This window comes from Zosterops lateralis, assembly GCF_965231275.1.
Source record: "Zosterops lateralis genome assembly, chromosome: 1".
Lineage (NCBI taxonomy): Eukaryota > Metazoa > Chordata > Aves > Passeriformes > Zosteropidae > Zosterops > Zosterops lateralis.
The window spans coordinates 80,852,924-80,867,175 of record NC_139762.1 but is presented as its reverse complement, the minus strand read 5'-3'; positions in this window follow the sequence as shown (position 1 = coordinate 80,867,175).

Sequence of the window (14,252 nt, the reverse complement as noted above, 5' to 3'; positions counted from 1 at the left end):
TAAAACATCAGTGAAATGGTGTTAGAAAATCCATCTTAAGAAAAAAAAGTCAAAGTAATTAGACAAAAAACTGTATATGCATGAACTATGTAAAGATGCCTATCATTAAATTTTGCTGGTAAAAGATCAGGATTTATCTTCTGTACATTTAAGGAAATAATCTTATATTGAGGAAATAGGTTTTGCTTTCCCAAATGACTTTTTTTCCAGATATCCGTGTCTTAATTGAAGATTTGTTTGGTAAGGCAGTGCTTCCCTCTGACTATTCAAATTAATCCTGAACCTGGTTCCACTGGGCATGTAAAATTTGTAAAATATGTTATATTTAAGACTGAGTATTGATTTTTACAGTTTCAGTTGATGTCAGTGGGAGCTGGGGCACTCTCATCCCTTCAAAGTGGTTCATACATAGCTCTCAATAGAGGGTGAGGATTACTTCCAGCCTCTCTAAGTACTTGACAAAACATAAAGCTCCTGGTGGCATGTGAGATTAGGCTAAGTACAACATTTAGCATATATCATAATCAATACGGGAAGACTCTTGTCTAAATATAATTGCCAGACCACTTAGTCCTACACTTGAGCCCAGTGTCCCAAAGTTTTCCTGTTTTCAAATCTGTCACAGGCTGCGCGCTCCCCACATATCCCGTGGTAACTCAACAATATCAAAGAGTGAGCAGCAGAAACTTCAGAGTGGATTGTTAAATGACCAAAGCAAGAAGCTTTACAGAGGAGACTGACAGAATTGCACTACAAACCAATGGTTGCCAAAGAAATACCTGTAATTCATGTTGGATGCGTGCTATCCAGACTTTTTACAGCAGTCAGAAAGTACCATGGAGAGTTTACAGCTACTGTAAAATCTCCTTTAATGCTTATGGCTCCTGAAGAGGACGCTTAACCTTCGATAACCTTTGTGTTCTCCCCTCTTTTTTTAAGTACCACTACAGTTTACATTATCCAAAGAACTTCCAACTGTCCTAACAAAGGTCCAAGTAAAATAAATTCATGACTGCATAAGAAAAACATTGGACTTTTATAGAACTATTTCAAACATAAACTTTAAAAAAAAGAAATACAAAAACATATGCAAGTAGTTAAGTATTTGCTGTTCTGCTTTTTGGAGTTTTTTGCCCACAGCTGAAATTTAGGCTTTTGAAAAATAATGAATCTAAGAACTTCAGTATAATTTTATTCATGCTTATATAATTAAATTCAAGACTTATGAAGAGTAATTATATATTTTTAATTAATTACTAATTACTATTTTGTCAGACTACAAATTGCCAGACATAGCACTATCTCAGTAATCATCTGAATACTATTAATGATTTATTTGAAGTGCATTCACCTGCCTGCAGTAGCATAAGGTAATCTTCTATCTTCATCTTTAAAAATAAACTAAGCTAATAAAATAAAATAAACACAAACTCAATATTCATAGATCTTATTGGCAGTTTACTGAGTTGAGAAGATGACTTCTATCCACTTTTCCAATAACCTCACAGAGTTATTTCTTTATTTACTTATATGCATTTTTTCACCCTAAAGACTAAAAATGCTTCAAATGTTCTGATGACTGCTTGAAAGTATAGAGCAGTAACGCAAATACAACTGTCTTCTGACAGACATCCATTTTGTTAAAAAACAAATGATATCTCTCCCTGGCTAAGCTCATATCTCCAAAATACAACTAAAAACTTTAATTTCTGGTGATATCAAAGATTATCCTCAAGCATACTAAAAAAACAACAGCTGCTGTTATAAAATTTGCATTATTTAGAAGATACTGTGATAAGCTTCCATCATTCCAGAGAAAAAGCCTTAAAGTTCTTATTTTTGTCCTCATTATAATGCCATGCTTATTTTTTATGGTTATTGCCCATTCACTTTCATAGAACTGAACATGCTATTCAAAAAAGTACAAAAAGTAGTTTGACAAAAATTTAAAGGAATCTCATGTGGAAGCTGATATTTAAACTTTACCTGGTTTTAAGTTGCATCCATTGATTTTTCTGCAGAGAGAAAATCAACAACTCTCTTCAATTGTTGTGCTTACGGGACAACTTAACATTAGACAGAAAAATCACCTTGCTGAAATTGCTCTTCAGAAATAACAATCCTTTGTTTCCCTGCACCAACATCAAAACAGAGATCTTTTCTTACGTATCATATTTGAATGCAGTAAATGGTTTGATGTCAATGTGGTTTCACAATTTCATGGAAAATAAACTACAAAAAATGCACTGAGCAGACAACAGTTGAAATCAACTTTTTGCAAGTATATGTATACATAACCTCAGATCGTTGCTGTTAAGGCAAAGGTTTCCTCCACATTTCATTTTGGAAAAAGCTATTTACCAGAAGACTAAAACATGACTACATGAATACTTCTATTTTAGAAATACATTTACACTTACTGGCTTTCCATTTAAAGAAAAACAATCCAAAAAGTGTAACTGCTTGAAAACCTTGCAACTGAAGACTTTTATCAATAATTACAGAAAAAAATATGACTCTGTAAACAAATCCTCATTGCTTTTTCATGATGTGCAAACACTCGACAAGAAAATCATTGTCAGGATGAGCAAATTAAGTGAAAATAGTTACACTACAAATGGATTTACATAGGAACACTTCATAAGAAAAAGCAAGCACTACAATATACAGGAAGCGAGATGCAAAATTTATTTTCAGATTATAACCTTCTTGGTATTATTCTGGTTTTGTTTTCTTATCATTTACATTGATGTAACTAGCACGTTTACTGCGCTGCAAAATTCTGTTTGCTTCACAGAGTCACTTCATTGCTCCAATAACTGCAATTTGAAATCTTAACATACTTCTCATTCTTTCAATTTTTACTTCAAACTCTCTTCTCTTTAGCATCAGGGTTTATTAATTTTCAAATAACATCCATCTTCATAAAGCAACATCATGGTTTTAAGTGTCATTCAATCATAGATTTTGAATTAAATTTGTGGAAAGGAATTGATGACTAACTGTTGAAAGTTTCAAGTAAATTATACAAAATATGAAATATGAATCTTACATATGAATGTAAGATGCAAACTTGTGCAAATAACAAACAGGCGCCCTAGTTCCATCTACTGATCAAGCATACTCAAAAAAAATCATCATTCTCTTGCCTTAAATAACATAGACTTTTCAGTTAATTACCACAAATTACAATATTTTCAGCTGTAACACTGTAGTAGTTTAGTCAGGTTTTAGTCTTTGTCATCTCAAAAGACATTAAAAAATTAAAATATTTCAAAAGGGAAAGAAAAAATTCCACATATTTAAAATATAGTGGACTACAATAAATATATGAGCACGCTATTGCAAGTTTTCACTGTGCTACAATAGAATGCATTACTGAGTTATACATTGCAAGAGACTGTAAAATAAAACACATCATAAAGGACTGCGTATTAAGCATATTAAGAAGGTTTTCATAATGTTCCATATTTAAGTTTTTATATCAATTATTTTATTCATACCATAAGATCAGGAGATCAAGATAACTTTTCCAGTTTAAACATATCACATAATTGGTAGTCAGAGCTATATGGATTTAGGGCATGATCCAAAGTGACACTTTACTGGACAGTAACACATTTATCTGTCTCTTGTTTGTCACTTAAATCAAAAAAGAAAGATTTACTATGACAGAAAACAAAGCCTTAGTGTTGCCTAAAGTGATAACAGGCAGAAAATGAACAGGCTTGGTTAGAGAACGGTGCTAATAATACCATGGTTGTGGGTTGATGGACCATTCAGTTGAGAGCTAGACTTGATGATCCTTGTGGGTCCCTTCCAGCTCAGGATGTTCTGTGGTTCTGTGAACCTCCTCACACAGCCTGAACAAGCAGCTTGTGCAGCTCTGTAGATATCCTTGGGAAGAGGTTTGTCCTCATCACCAGTGGCATCATTAAAACCTGAGACCTGGACAAAGCAAAGACAACTGTGCCCAATGTTAGCAGTGACCTTTGCCTGCATTCCTCATCCACCATGGGAGTGAAGTTTTGAGGAATAAGTGTATTTTTTGCAGGTAGCTTGGTGTTCTGGGTCCCTACTCGGATTAAGCTACTTGAAGGATCTGGACATGTGAGACTCTGCTGAGGGAAAACTGGGGTTTAGCAGATAAGGAAATCTGGTCTGACTGTGTGGGCGTGGGGTGTGTAGTGGAAAAGGGACCTCAGTCCCAGTCAGATGGTGCAAGAGTGACTTACAGTGTGATTCCTGAATGATCAGACAGGGAAGTTTCCTTAACATGATGGAGGACAGTGAGCAGACAGCTGTTCCTCAGTTGGGAAATGCTGCAGCAAAGCCTCTCTAGGACGGAGAAGTTTCCATACCTCTTCTATACCACAATAATGCATGGACAGCCCTGAGCTGCTGAAAATATGGGGAACATAGGGGACACAAAGGTTGAAAGAAGATTCCTCCCCTGGTGGCAGAGAAATTGCTCCATCCTTGGTTAGGATCTTTCTGCCAGAGCTGTCTTTCAGTACCAGTTACTGAGATGTGGGATTCCAAATTTGTTACAGTTTCATTGAAACCTGACAGAGTAATCTGAGGACTTCACTACAGCTCAGTAGGATTCAGCATAGCTGCATGTGATCGTGTAAATCCCTATGCACATCAGTCATCTTCAACCTTAGTATTGAGATCAGCTTCAATTTCAGTAGACCAAAGGACAAGGAACTGTTCAATCAGCTAAAAGCCAGCAAATATGAAAGAGTATTAGGTCCAGACCAATGACACTTCAGGGGATTTATCACCAGGAAGGGCTAATTAATACTTTGACTCCCTCCCTGTAGATTTATTTCAGGAGACAGAAAGCTAAGTCTCCTTTGTAAGTCATAAGAATACTGCCAACTAAAAGTGTCTTTCCAATAGTAAGAAAAAGGCTCTGAATCCTCTGGGACATTGCTAAGCCAATTCTGCTGCATGGACTTCAGAGAAGGCTGAGGCTTCTCATCATAGCTTGTAGTATTTGTAACCACATCTTGTGTTTGGATTTGGCCTGCTGACATACATTCAGCCTATTTCAGAAAATAGCAAGAGACAGCAGTTAAAAGAACTTGTTCCTTCCAGAAGAGGCAGATGCCCATGTGTAAACCCGTGTGAGCAAATGGTCTCTCCTCAATTGTTGGATATGCACCGGACTGAGGCTTTCAGCTGTTCTAGCATTTTTTAATGCAAACTGTAGGACATTTTTTCTAATAGTTTTTATCAGCATAATCACTATTAAAGCAGTCTTCAGAAAAGATACTCCCTAAAGCATACAGATATAATACATGCTGTAACAACTCTGTAACAAGGGAAACACTTTAAATAAAGAGATACACATTTCTTCTCTATCACCTTTCAATCAACATTTTGAAAGCAGCTACCGTAGAAGGTTCTGGGAAGATTTAGTGCTTCTCAATTCAGTTGGCCTTTTGGCATTGCCCACTCCACACTCTTGGCCCTGGCTGAAAAAGCATACTGATTTTTATTTGATCTTAGGGCTCTAGCTGTCCCAATGTGGCATGACAGAAGTACAGGCTGAACACTCGAGTATTACTACGGCTGGATAACATCACCTAATTGCCACTAACTACTGTTCTCTCCAGCAGCTTATCCTATTTAATGGAATTCTAGTGGTATTAATTACATTTATTAACATATTGAACAAAAGTAGTATTCTGCATAAGGTGATGTAGAGGAAAGTCTTTAAGTCTCAGGGCTGGTGAAGAGCTGTCACTAATCTTTCATTAAGGGGGAAACAAAAACCCCAACCAAATAATTCATGTCATTGTGTAGAAAAAAGCCTCAAGCAGACTTTTTCATATACCCATTCTGAATTGCTTTTTTATTTGGCATGACTAATCTGATTTTGTGATTTCTTTTGTGATCCAGTGATCAGATGCAGCAATGCTGTTTGCTGCATTGTTTCTGCACTAACAAACTTTGACTATGTTGATTTAACTAATAGACAAGGTATTTGATTGCCATGGTAGAAGTAGTGTATTTGTTCATGCATTGCTCACTATGCATTTTCCTGGGAATGGTAAAGAAGGCATTCTGTCTTGAATTTGTTCATATTTAGAAATTGTGTCAAATTATTGTCTCTTATTTTAGAGAAATCAGACAAAGCAAATAATCTAGCCAGATTCCACACGAGTTACAGCAGCAAGAGCTGTTGATGAGTGACACCAACACAAAACTTTTTCATTCTCTTTCACAAGCCATATTGACAAAGTATAAAGTTATTAAAGACCTAAGGAAAATAGTTCTTCTCTCAAATCACCTGATTTGTACCCATGCACAAATATAGAAATAAAAATGAGTAGCAAGAACACGTAGGCTTATTAACATAGGCCATAACAGATCTAATATCTTCATAAAAATCAAGTTTCATTTATGTATAGTGAAGTGTCCTCAGGGAATTAAGACACAGCTCATGCACAAAGGTTAAAAAAAATTATAAGGCAAGTTAAACAGTAATAAACAAAAGTCACAACACTTATGCTGGATTCGAGACAATTTACATTAACAACATCAACAACAGATTTAAGTCTGGAACTTTTCTGTCACAAAAGATGGAAATCATCAAAACAGAGAACCAGATCAAGTTTTACCCAAAAATAGACCAGGATGTAGTACAAAACACAAAGTCATACACTTTAATACAAATAATAAGTTTAGCTGTGAAGTAGTGTGTCTAAGCAATGAAAGAATGATCCAAATGCAGTTAAAAGCACAAACTATGAGATACCAAATCCAGCAAGAGCTAACAAAAACCAAAGAAACAAAGCCACGATCATGAATGTGACAGAGACAACCACTGCAGGTGCTGTGTCTTACAGCTGTAAGCAGTAAGAAAGCACGACGTGGCAGAAGTGAGCATCTGCCCTTTCCATCTCCATCTGCATCAGCTCTGAAAGCGCACAGGTACTGCCACCCTCAGGAGCAGCAATTTATAAAATACATTCTTCCAGCTGCACACATGGCCATGCAGTTCCCAGCTTCATTTTAATCACAGCATTGCCACCAAGTACTTTTGTGGACTTGAACAAATTAGCTCTTTGCTACGATTTTTGCAGTTGTAAAGGGTGAAGATAATATGAGCTAATCCTAAAAAAAAGTATTTCCAGATTTATTATTCAGTGGCAGTTTGAAAATGAAACTGCTGTATAAACATTGTGTTTTACTTCAGGGCTGAATGCAAACAAATAACTAGCATTCCAACTGCTATCTTCTACATCTACTTTTATTTCTTTTAAATACATGCAAATAAATTCCTTAAAGTTAATAGGCTTAACTCATACTTACTGAAGGGAAACCTAGAAATTTCTTTCTCCAACCTAGAAATCTCCATTCAGTAGCCTTTAGCTTAGTCTGTTCCCAGAGTATTAGTATCAGAAGATTATTCTTATATTTTCATTATATCAATATATTATGATATTTTTACTGGCATATAAAAGAAATTATGCTACTCTGAGGACCAAAGCATGGTTTTTAACATTCCCCCAAAAGGCAAATAGACAAAGTTCTGCTACTCCGAGACTCCATACCAGACCCAGTATCAACCCCTTGGACTAACCTAAAGCCATAGGTAATTATACAAATCTTGGTGGAAAAACAAGATGTTCGTAACAGTGGTCCTGACAAAAAGCAATAGGAATTAAAGAGAAAGCCTTCCCATCTCTACTGGTACAGGATCTTTGTGCTGCTGAGAGATTTTTCCAAAGAGAAAAGTTCAGTTCGAGAGCCTTGCTCTTAAGTTTGTGCTGAAGAGGAAGGCTTGCAGCTGAAAAAAAAATTAAGGAACAATATTCTACCACTATTAGTCAGAGATTAAAATAAGTGAATTTCACCTTTGCTTAGCAGAGTTCCTAAACTGGAAGAGGGAGAAAATTCAGCAGCACTAAAGCAGTCTTTATAAAAGCCTGTGAAAAACATTGGTGCTTTTTTCCATGATGCTAATACAGCAAACTTAGGAAATCTTTAGCACCCTGAGCTCACTCATTTCAATGCCTTCAAAGACTTTGAGGATTTCTTAGGCAGATCCTTGACCGAGAGCTGAAGCTAAAACAGAGCCTACTTACATCAAAACATAAACTGTCTCAGTAGCCCCATGGCTTAGATAAAACTGAGAAGAAATGTGGTCATTTGTACCAGCAGGTGAACAGCAAATAAACACATTCTGATGGATGAGGTTGGAGTGAGGCTGTTTATTTGGGGGCAGGGGAGGAGGGATGGGGTGTAGTGATCAGAGAGGACCTAACAATAACTACAAAGCAAAGTTCAACACTTTTATTGGATTATCTGCTGTGGAGCTTGAGCTCCAGTATCCTGGGTTCAGTGCTGCTTGGAGCACCCCAAAAAGAAAGCAGCAGCACTCATAACATTGCTACTTACAACCTCAGACAGTGAATGACCTGCATATCCAACACCAGCACGGAAACACTGTCTCACCACAGTAATAAAAGTGCTCAAGGACAATAAAACATCTCCTGGGTATTTTGCACATTAATGGAAATACAGATTTCAAATGTTCTTGTATTGCCAACATAGATTCTTCAGGCATATGACAGAATAGAAAGATGAATGATAAGAAACATCTGGTTTTATGCCTGTGGAAATGAAAATTTTACCATTCTGACTAAAACAATACTGGAAAATGGATCACTATTGATCACATATTCTGGAAGAGATTAAAGGCATGCTTCAACATCTAATTTGTCCTTACATATGCAAGTATGACCCAAGTGGAAAAATGTTCCCACTTCAATCATCTGACGTTCACAGTCTCCCAAAGTACAGAAAAGCATGAAGAAAACAGCTATAGATAAATCTTCATGACAGATCCAGCATGCAGGTTTCCTGTGCATGGAAAGTGATTAGACTACTTAATATTCCTGCAGTAGACAAATAATCCTGAGAAGAATGTTATTTGATCAGAGTTTTTATTAGAATAAGCAAACAGCCTAATTCAGAGTGTGTATCCAGGAGACTCACAAGAAGCAGTAACATTTTCTAAGTAATATAAACCATTTGTTAAGTTATTCTGGATCTGACCTATGTAATATTTAATACGCTCTGGAAAATAAGAGCCAGCTGCTGAAGCTAACAACATTTTTCATATTAAAATTGTTTCCTTGTATTTAATTTCTAAGGATGATAAAGGTAGTTTCCATTTTAATTTGGCAAAGTTTTCACTCTAAAGGGCTGTTGTTTTTTTGTTTTTTTTCATTTGTGGGGTGGAGAAAAGGGTAAAAAATTATATGAATTGTTTATCTATTTATTTACACTTCAAGAATATACACTTCAAGATGCTCACCAGCTATATTAGCTCAGCCAATAATACTCTCCTACCAACATAACCCTTATCAGAGCAACAACTGTACTTAACAGCTTAGATGAAGGCAGAAGGCAGCCTCTGAAGACAGCTTTAAAAATAAATCTTTTAAAGCACTCCACACAGTGCTGTTTTGCTACTAGCCTTTCATTCCCTGACTTGACACATCACCGACTGAAATTAAAAGTACCTCAATGGCAGAAGACTCTACCATCACTGTCCCTAAGCAATGCTAGTATTTTCCCAGGATGACCACTATTTGTCCCATCCCTGCTCAAACTCTTTTTAGAATTGCTTCAGCGTAAGACCTGTGCTTGCAAATAAACTTAATTGATATTGATCACAGCCACAAGGCTTATTCATGTATTGATATAAAGGTATTCAGAATATAAGTTTGGTTTCTGTGTACTGAAAAGAAGGAAGCAGCAATGAAATATATATGAACACAATGATGAGGGTTCCCGTGCGCAATTTAGAGAATGGCACAATTGGACATATAAATTACTTTGACTTGTGTACACTCTGAAAAACTTGAAGAAAAGAATACAAAGGAAAGAAAAAGAAGTATACTTTCAAGAAGAAAAATTCAGAGAAAACGAAAAAAAGACAGCATCAAATTTTAAGGGCTAGAGGGACAGAGAAGGCTCAGATTTTGGCTATATCACTCACCATTCCCATTTTTGTCTCACAGAGCTCACACTGACCGTCCTCCTGATAACTTCTTTAGGTGTGAGGTGTCTTCTCACACCTACGTTTTCAAAAAATGTCAAGAACCAAGAGAGCATATGCATGAGAGACACACATTTCTGCCTCTCTGAACCAAAGCTTTGGGATGGACAGCTGCTGACATTACAGCATTAAGGAGTTTCACAGCCTCTGTTGGCTTTTTAGACAGGCTTCAGTAGCAGTTGATCAGGTGTTTTGAAGATGTAATTTTAATGTTTAAACAGATCCTAAACCAAAAAATATAATTACCTTGAAAGCCAGAATTTTTAGAATGCAATGGGAATGTCCAAAACCATGAGGCTGCTCTCATATAGCAGAATAGGAAATTACATGCTCATCAGAAGAGACAGAGAGGCTCATACACTGCAGAGGTTCAAAGCTCAACAATCCAGACAAGAAACAGAAAAAAGAAAAAAAAAACCTTCCACACTATGATAAGCTCATTTCCACTTAGCTAGTAACTTACATAAACACATATTTTTAGTTGAGGGATTCTGAAATGATCATTTCAGACACATTAAAATTTTCCAGTGGAAGAACACAACCACGGGTAGCAAATAGAAACCTGCTGAGAGTAGATCTACTTTTTAAATTAATTTTTGTGGAGTCCTCAGAAAGTAGCCACAAACCTCAGGTTGAAAGCCCATAATTTACTGCTTCTGACCTTGCAAAGACCTCTTTGTGCCACAAGTTTTATATGAACTTCAAGAACCCCCTTTACTTTTAAAAACCACAACATACACAGTAAGCTGAAAAATATCCCTGTGCATTTACTGGTAAGCAGGTTTCACATAATTTTTACCAATGCCAGCAGTTCATATGAGTATATCACAGTGATTGTTCCAGCTCTACACACCAACTTGCAGAAAAAAAACATTCATCTGATATTTTAACCAAAGGCTCTAATAGAAATACCAACATTATACTAAGAAAAAAAAAATCAGCAAAAGTCACACCTGAACAAATAACCCAAACCCAAAGAACTACCAAAGGGATAAAAGGCCTGTTTTCATTTGCCATGTGATGAGATATAATAAAAATGTGAAATTAGGTACTTAAAACTACTAAATAGGCAGAATTATTGTAGACCAAGACTATTTTTCATTCTAAATACCATTGGTGTGGATGTGTTTTTCTTTCATATACTGGAAACAAAAGTCATGCTATGTCAGCACAGACTGCTAAATAAATCAAGGTTAGTTCAATACATGTTAAAATGTTAGAGAGAAAAAGAACATTCCTTAATGTATTTAGTCTTCCTGCAAAGTGGCTAGGGGGAAAAAAAAAAAGGAAAGTAATTTACAGGGAAAAATGTAAAGGAAATTTGAAGACTGATTCATTTATTAAGCCAGTCAAATTGTAAAAAGACAATATGAAAAATCAAAGGAAACACTTAAGTACAAGACAGAATTCAGGAAAAGAAAGAGAGGGAAATGGTAGTTATCCATGTTATCCATGTATGTCTCCCTCAGTAAAGCATACAAGGATTAACAGAAAGATTATCATACAAAGAAAAAAGCTGCAGAATGAATATTTTCAGCAATCTTGCTCAAGGGTGATTTTTAAGTTAAACAGAGATGCCACGCTGTCCTACCAAGAAATTTTCTACAAGAAATGTATATTGTTTTTGAAAAGCAAGTTGGGGCTACATTTTAAAACTATAGAACTGCAATCTTGGCAAATGTAAAAGAAAAACAATTCACTCACAGCAGAATTTACTGGCATTAAATCTGATGTTAGGCTGCCCTCTTCAACCACAGAACCATTGAATATTCTAAGCTGGAAGAGACCCACAAGGATCATGGAAGTCCAACTCCAGGCCCTGCACAGGACAATCCAAAATTCAACTTTGAAGGACTCACGTTCTTTCTTGAATAAATGCTTCAGTAATTGTAAACAACAGAAAGTGAAACTGTGGAAGTATGAGACAATCTATTGATAATTAGTGTTCATCCAAGAGCAATGGCATCGGACATGAACCCATTTCTGAGTGAGAGTGCTCATCACAGCCCAGTCATGGCAAGGATTCTCCAATGCAGTGGGAAGTACACACAGATGATCCAAGTCTGCCAAACTGCTTTTGAAATAGATCAAAATCTATTGCCCTCCTTGAGCTATAAGATCCCCTTTCTCCTTTCCTCTCTTAACTCCAAATATAAACAGTAACCAAAATGCTGCTTTTGCTTACTTCTCCTACAGATCTTAAAATGGTATTACAGTAGTCAAACTCCTTGAAGAATACACACATGAGAAAAGCAAAGCTCAAGTCATTGGTAAATTATGCAGAACTCAGGAGATCTCTGCTACTTTCTGAGCTGTGTCCTTCATGAAAGGTGAAAGACTTCCCCAAAGCCTGGGGTTTGGAACTCTTTTCCACAGACCGTATTCACTCAACTGGTTTGTGTGGTGCTTTACTTGAACCTGGATCAGTATCTTCTTACCTGGCTACACTCAGGATTCAGAAACAGCAGCTCAGAGACAGAGGACTTCCTTGGAGCAGTACTACATTAAGTAGCACCATATAATCAGACCAGAGGATAAACCAAGAATTTTGAATGCCTAAAACCCACAAAATATGTGTACATTTCCCAACCAAATCTGGTCAAGTTTGGTTGACACTGGCAGTAGTGACTGTGCAGATGCGGCCATATGCTCCTCCATTTCTCTACAAAGCCAATTTCTGCAAAACAGAAATGGAAAACTACAAAATTAGAATTGTAGCACTAAGATGCTGCATTTGTTCAATTCATCTTGCATCACAAAACCTGTATGGACATAACGCGTCTCACTACAAAAAAAAAGGAGGGGGCAAAAGAACAAAGAAAACATTTGTAAGTGTGACCCTGACCTTTACTATTTGCAAACAAATTAAATCCTACAGTGTTTAAGGAAAGCATTAGTCATTCAGTAATGTAACACCTTTTTTTTGCTAAAATCTGGCAGGGAAAGGAAAAAAATAACACAACTCCTAAAAGGCAAGTGATTCTACTAGAACACACAAACAAAGATAAACTATAGGTTTTACTGTGTATTTAAATTACTTTGGTATTGAACAGCTTGAATGTTTCCTCCTTTTGGCTTCAGACCTACACTATAATTTGATTATGGTAATTCCCTTTCCTGGTTTTCAGAAGAAGTAATTTTTTTTTATTCTCAAATATCATATCAACAAAATCATAATATATTACCTTAGCAATTGGAAGTGTATCAACATAATAATCCATACAGTGATGACTAAAGTCACAGTTAAGTATTTAATCTTGAAAACTATCAAATGAACATAGCGAATAACAGAAAAGCATAATATGTCAACAAAATTATTTCCCAGTCCTCCTGTGTAAATTAGAACACTTCGCTTTCCATTTCACACTTAAGCCCCAGAAACAGGAAATACAGCACATTTCCTTATATGATAAGGAATCCCAAACCTTCAGACTACTGCCTAATTCATTGTAGGCCCCCAAAAGAAAATAGACAGAGCAAGAAACAGCCCTCTGCTTTACTTTAAAAAAATCATAAATCTCTCCTTGCCTCGAGGACAGCACTTAGTACCCCTAAAGCTCAGGTCATCATATCATTAGTTCCATTGTGCCCTCCTCAAAAAGTATTCCTGGAGCAATAGGTGGTAACTAGGAAGTGCACATCCCAAAACCTTTACCACAGGCAAAAATGAGAAATGCAATTTTACCTTTTAACAGGCAAAGGTTAATGCAATAGAAAAATATATAGTCAAATACAGGAGAAAAGTAAATAACTTCATCATTCCCTACAAACTGAATTTAGCGAAAGCAGATTGTAGAAACCTGGGTCAAAGCACTGCACTGCAGATGAGTCACACACAATCCAATGGATCAAAATACTTTGCCTCCTCTTTTCCTTTATGATCATTCAGGGAAGCACTTTGCTTAATTAGCCAATTTCCCCTTTGTTAGTCTCTTTTCGTTAGAAATAATTTCAGATTTACTTTTTCTGCAGTTCCAGTTTTATGGCCTTGGGATATTAAATTTAGGCATTTTAAATAAGCCACTCTATCCCTGTCCTGTCACTTCATCTCTGTGTAATGATTGTAACATTTAAATCATTATAGAAAAAATTTAGTGCAGTTTTACAAGATACTCTATGCATTCTTGCAGCGAAAGGCTTACCAGACACTGGTGTTCTTCAGTACACA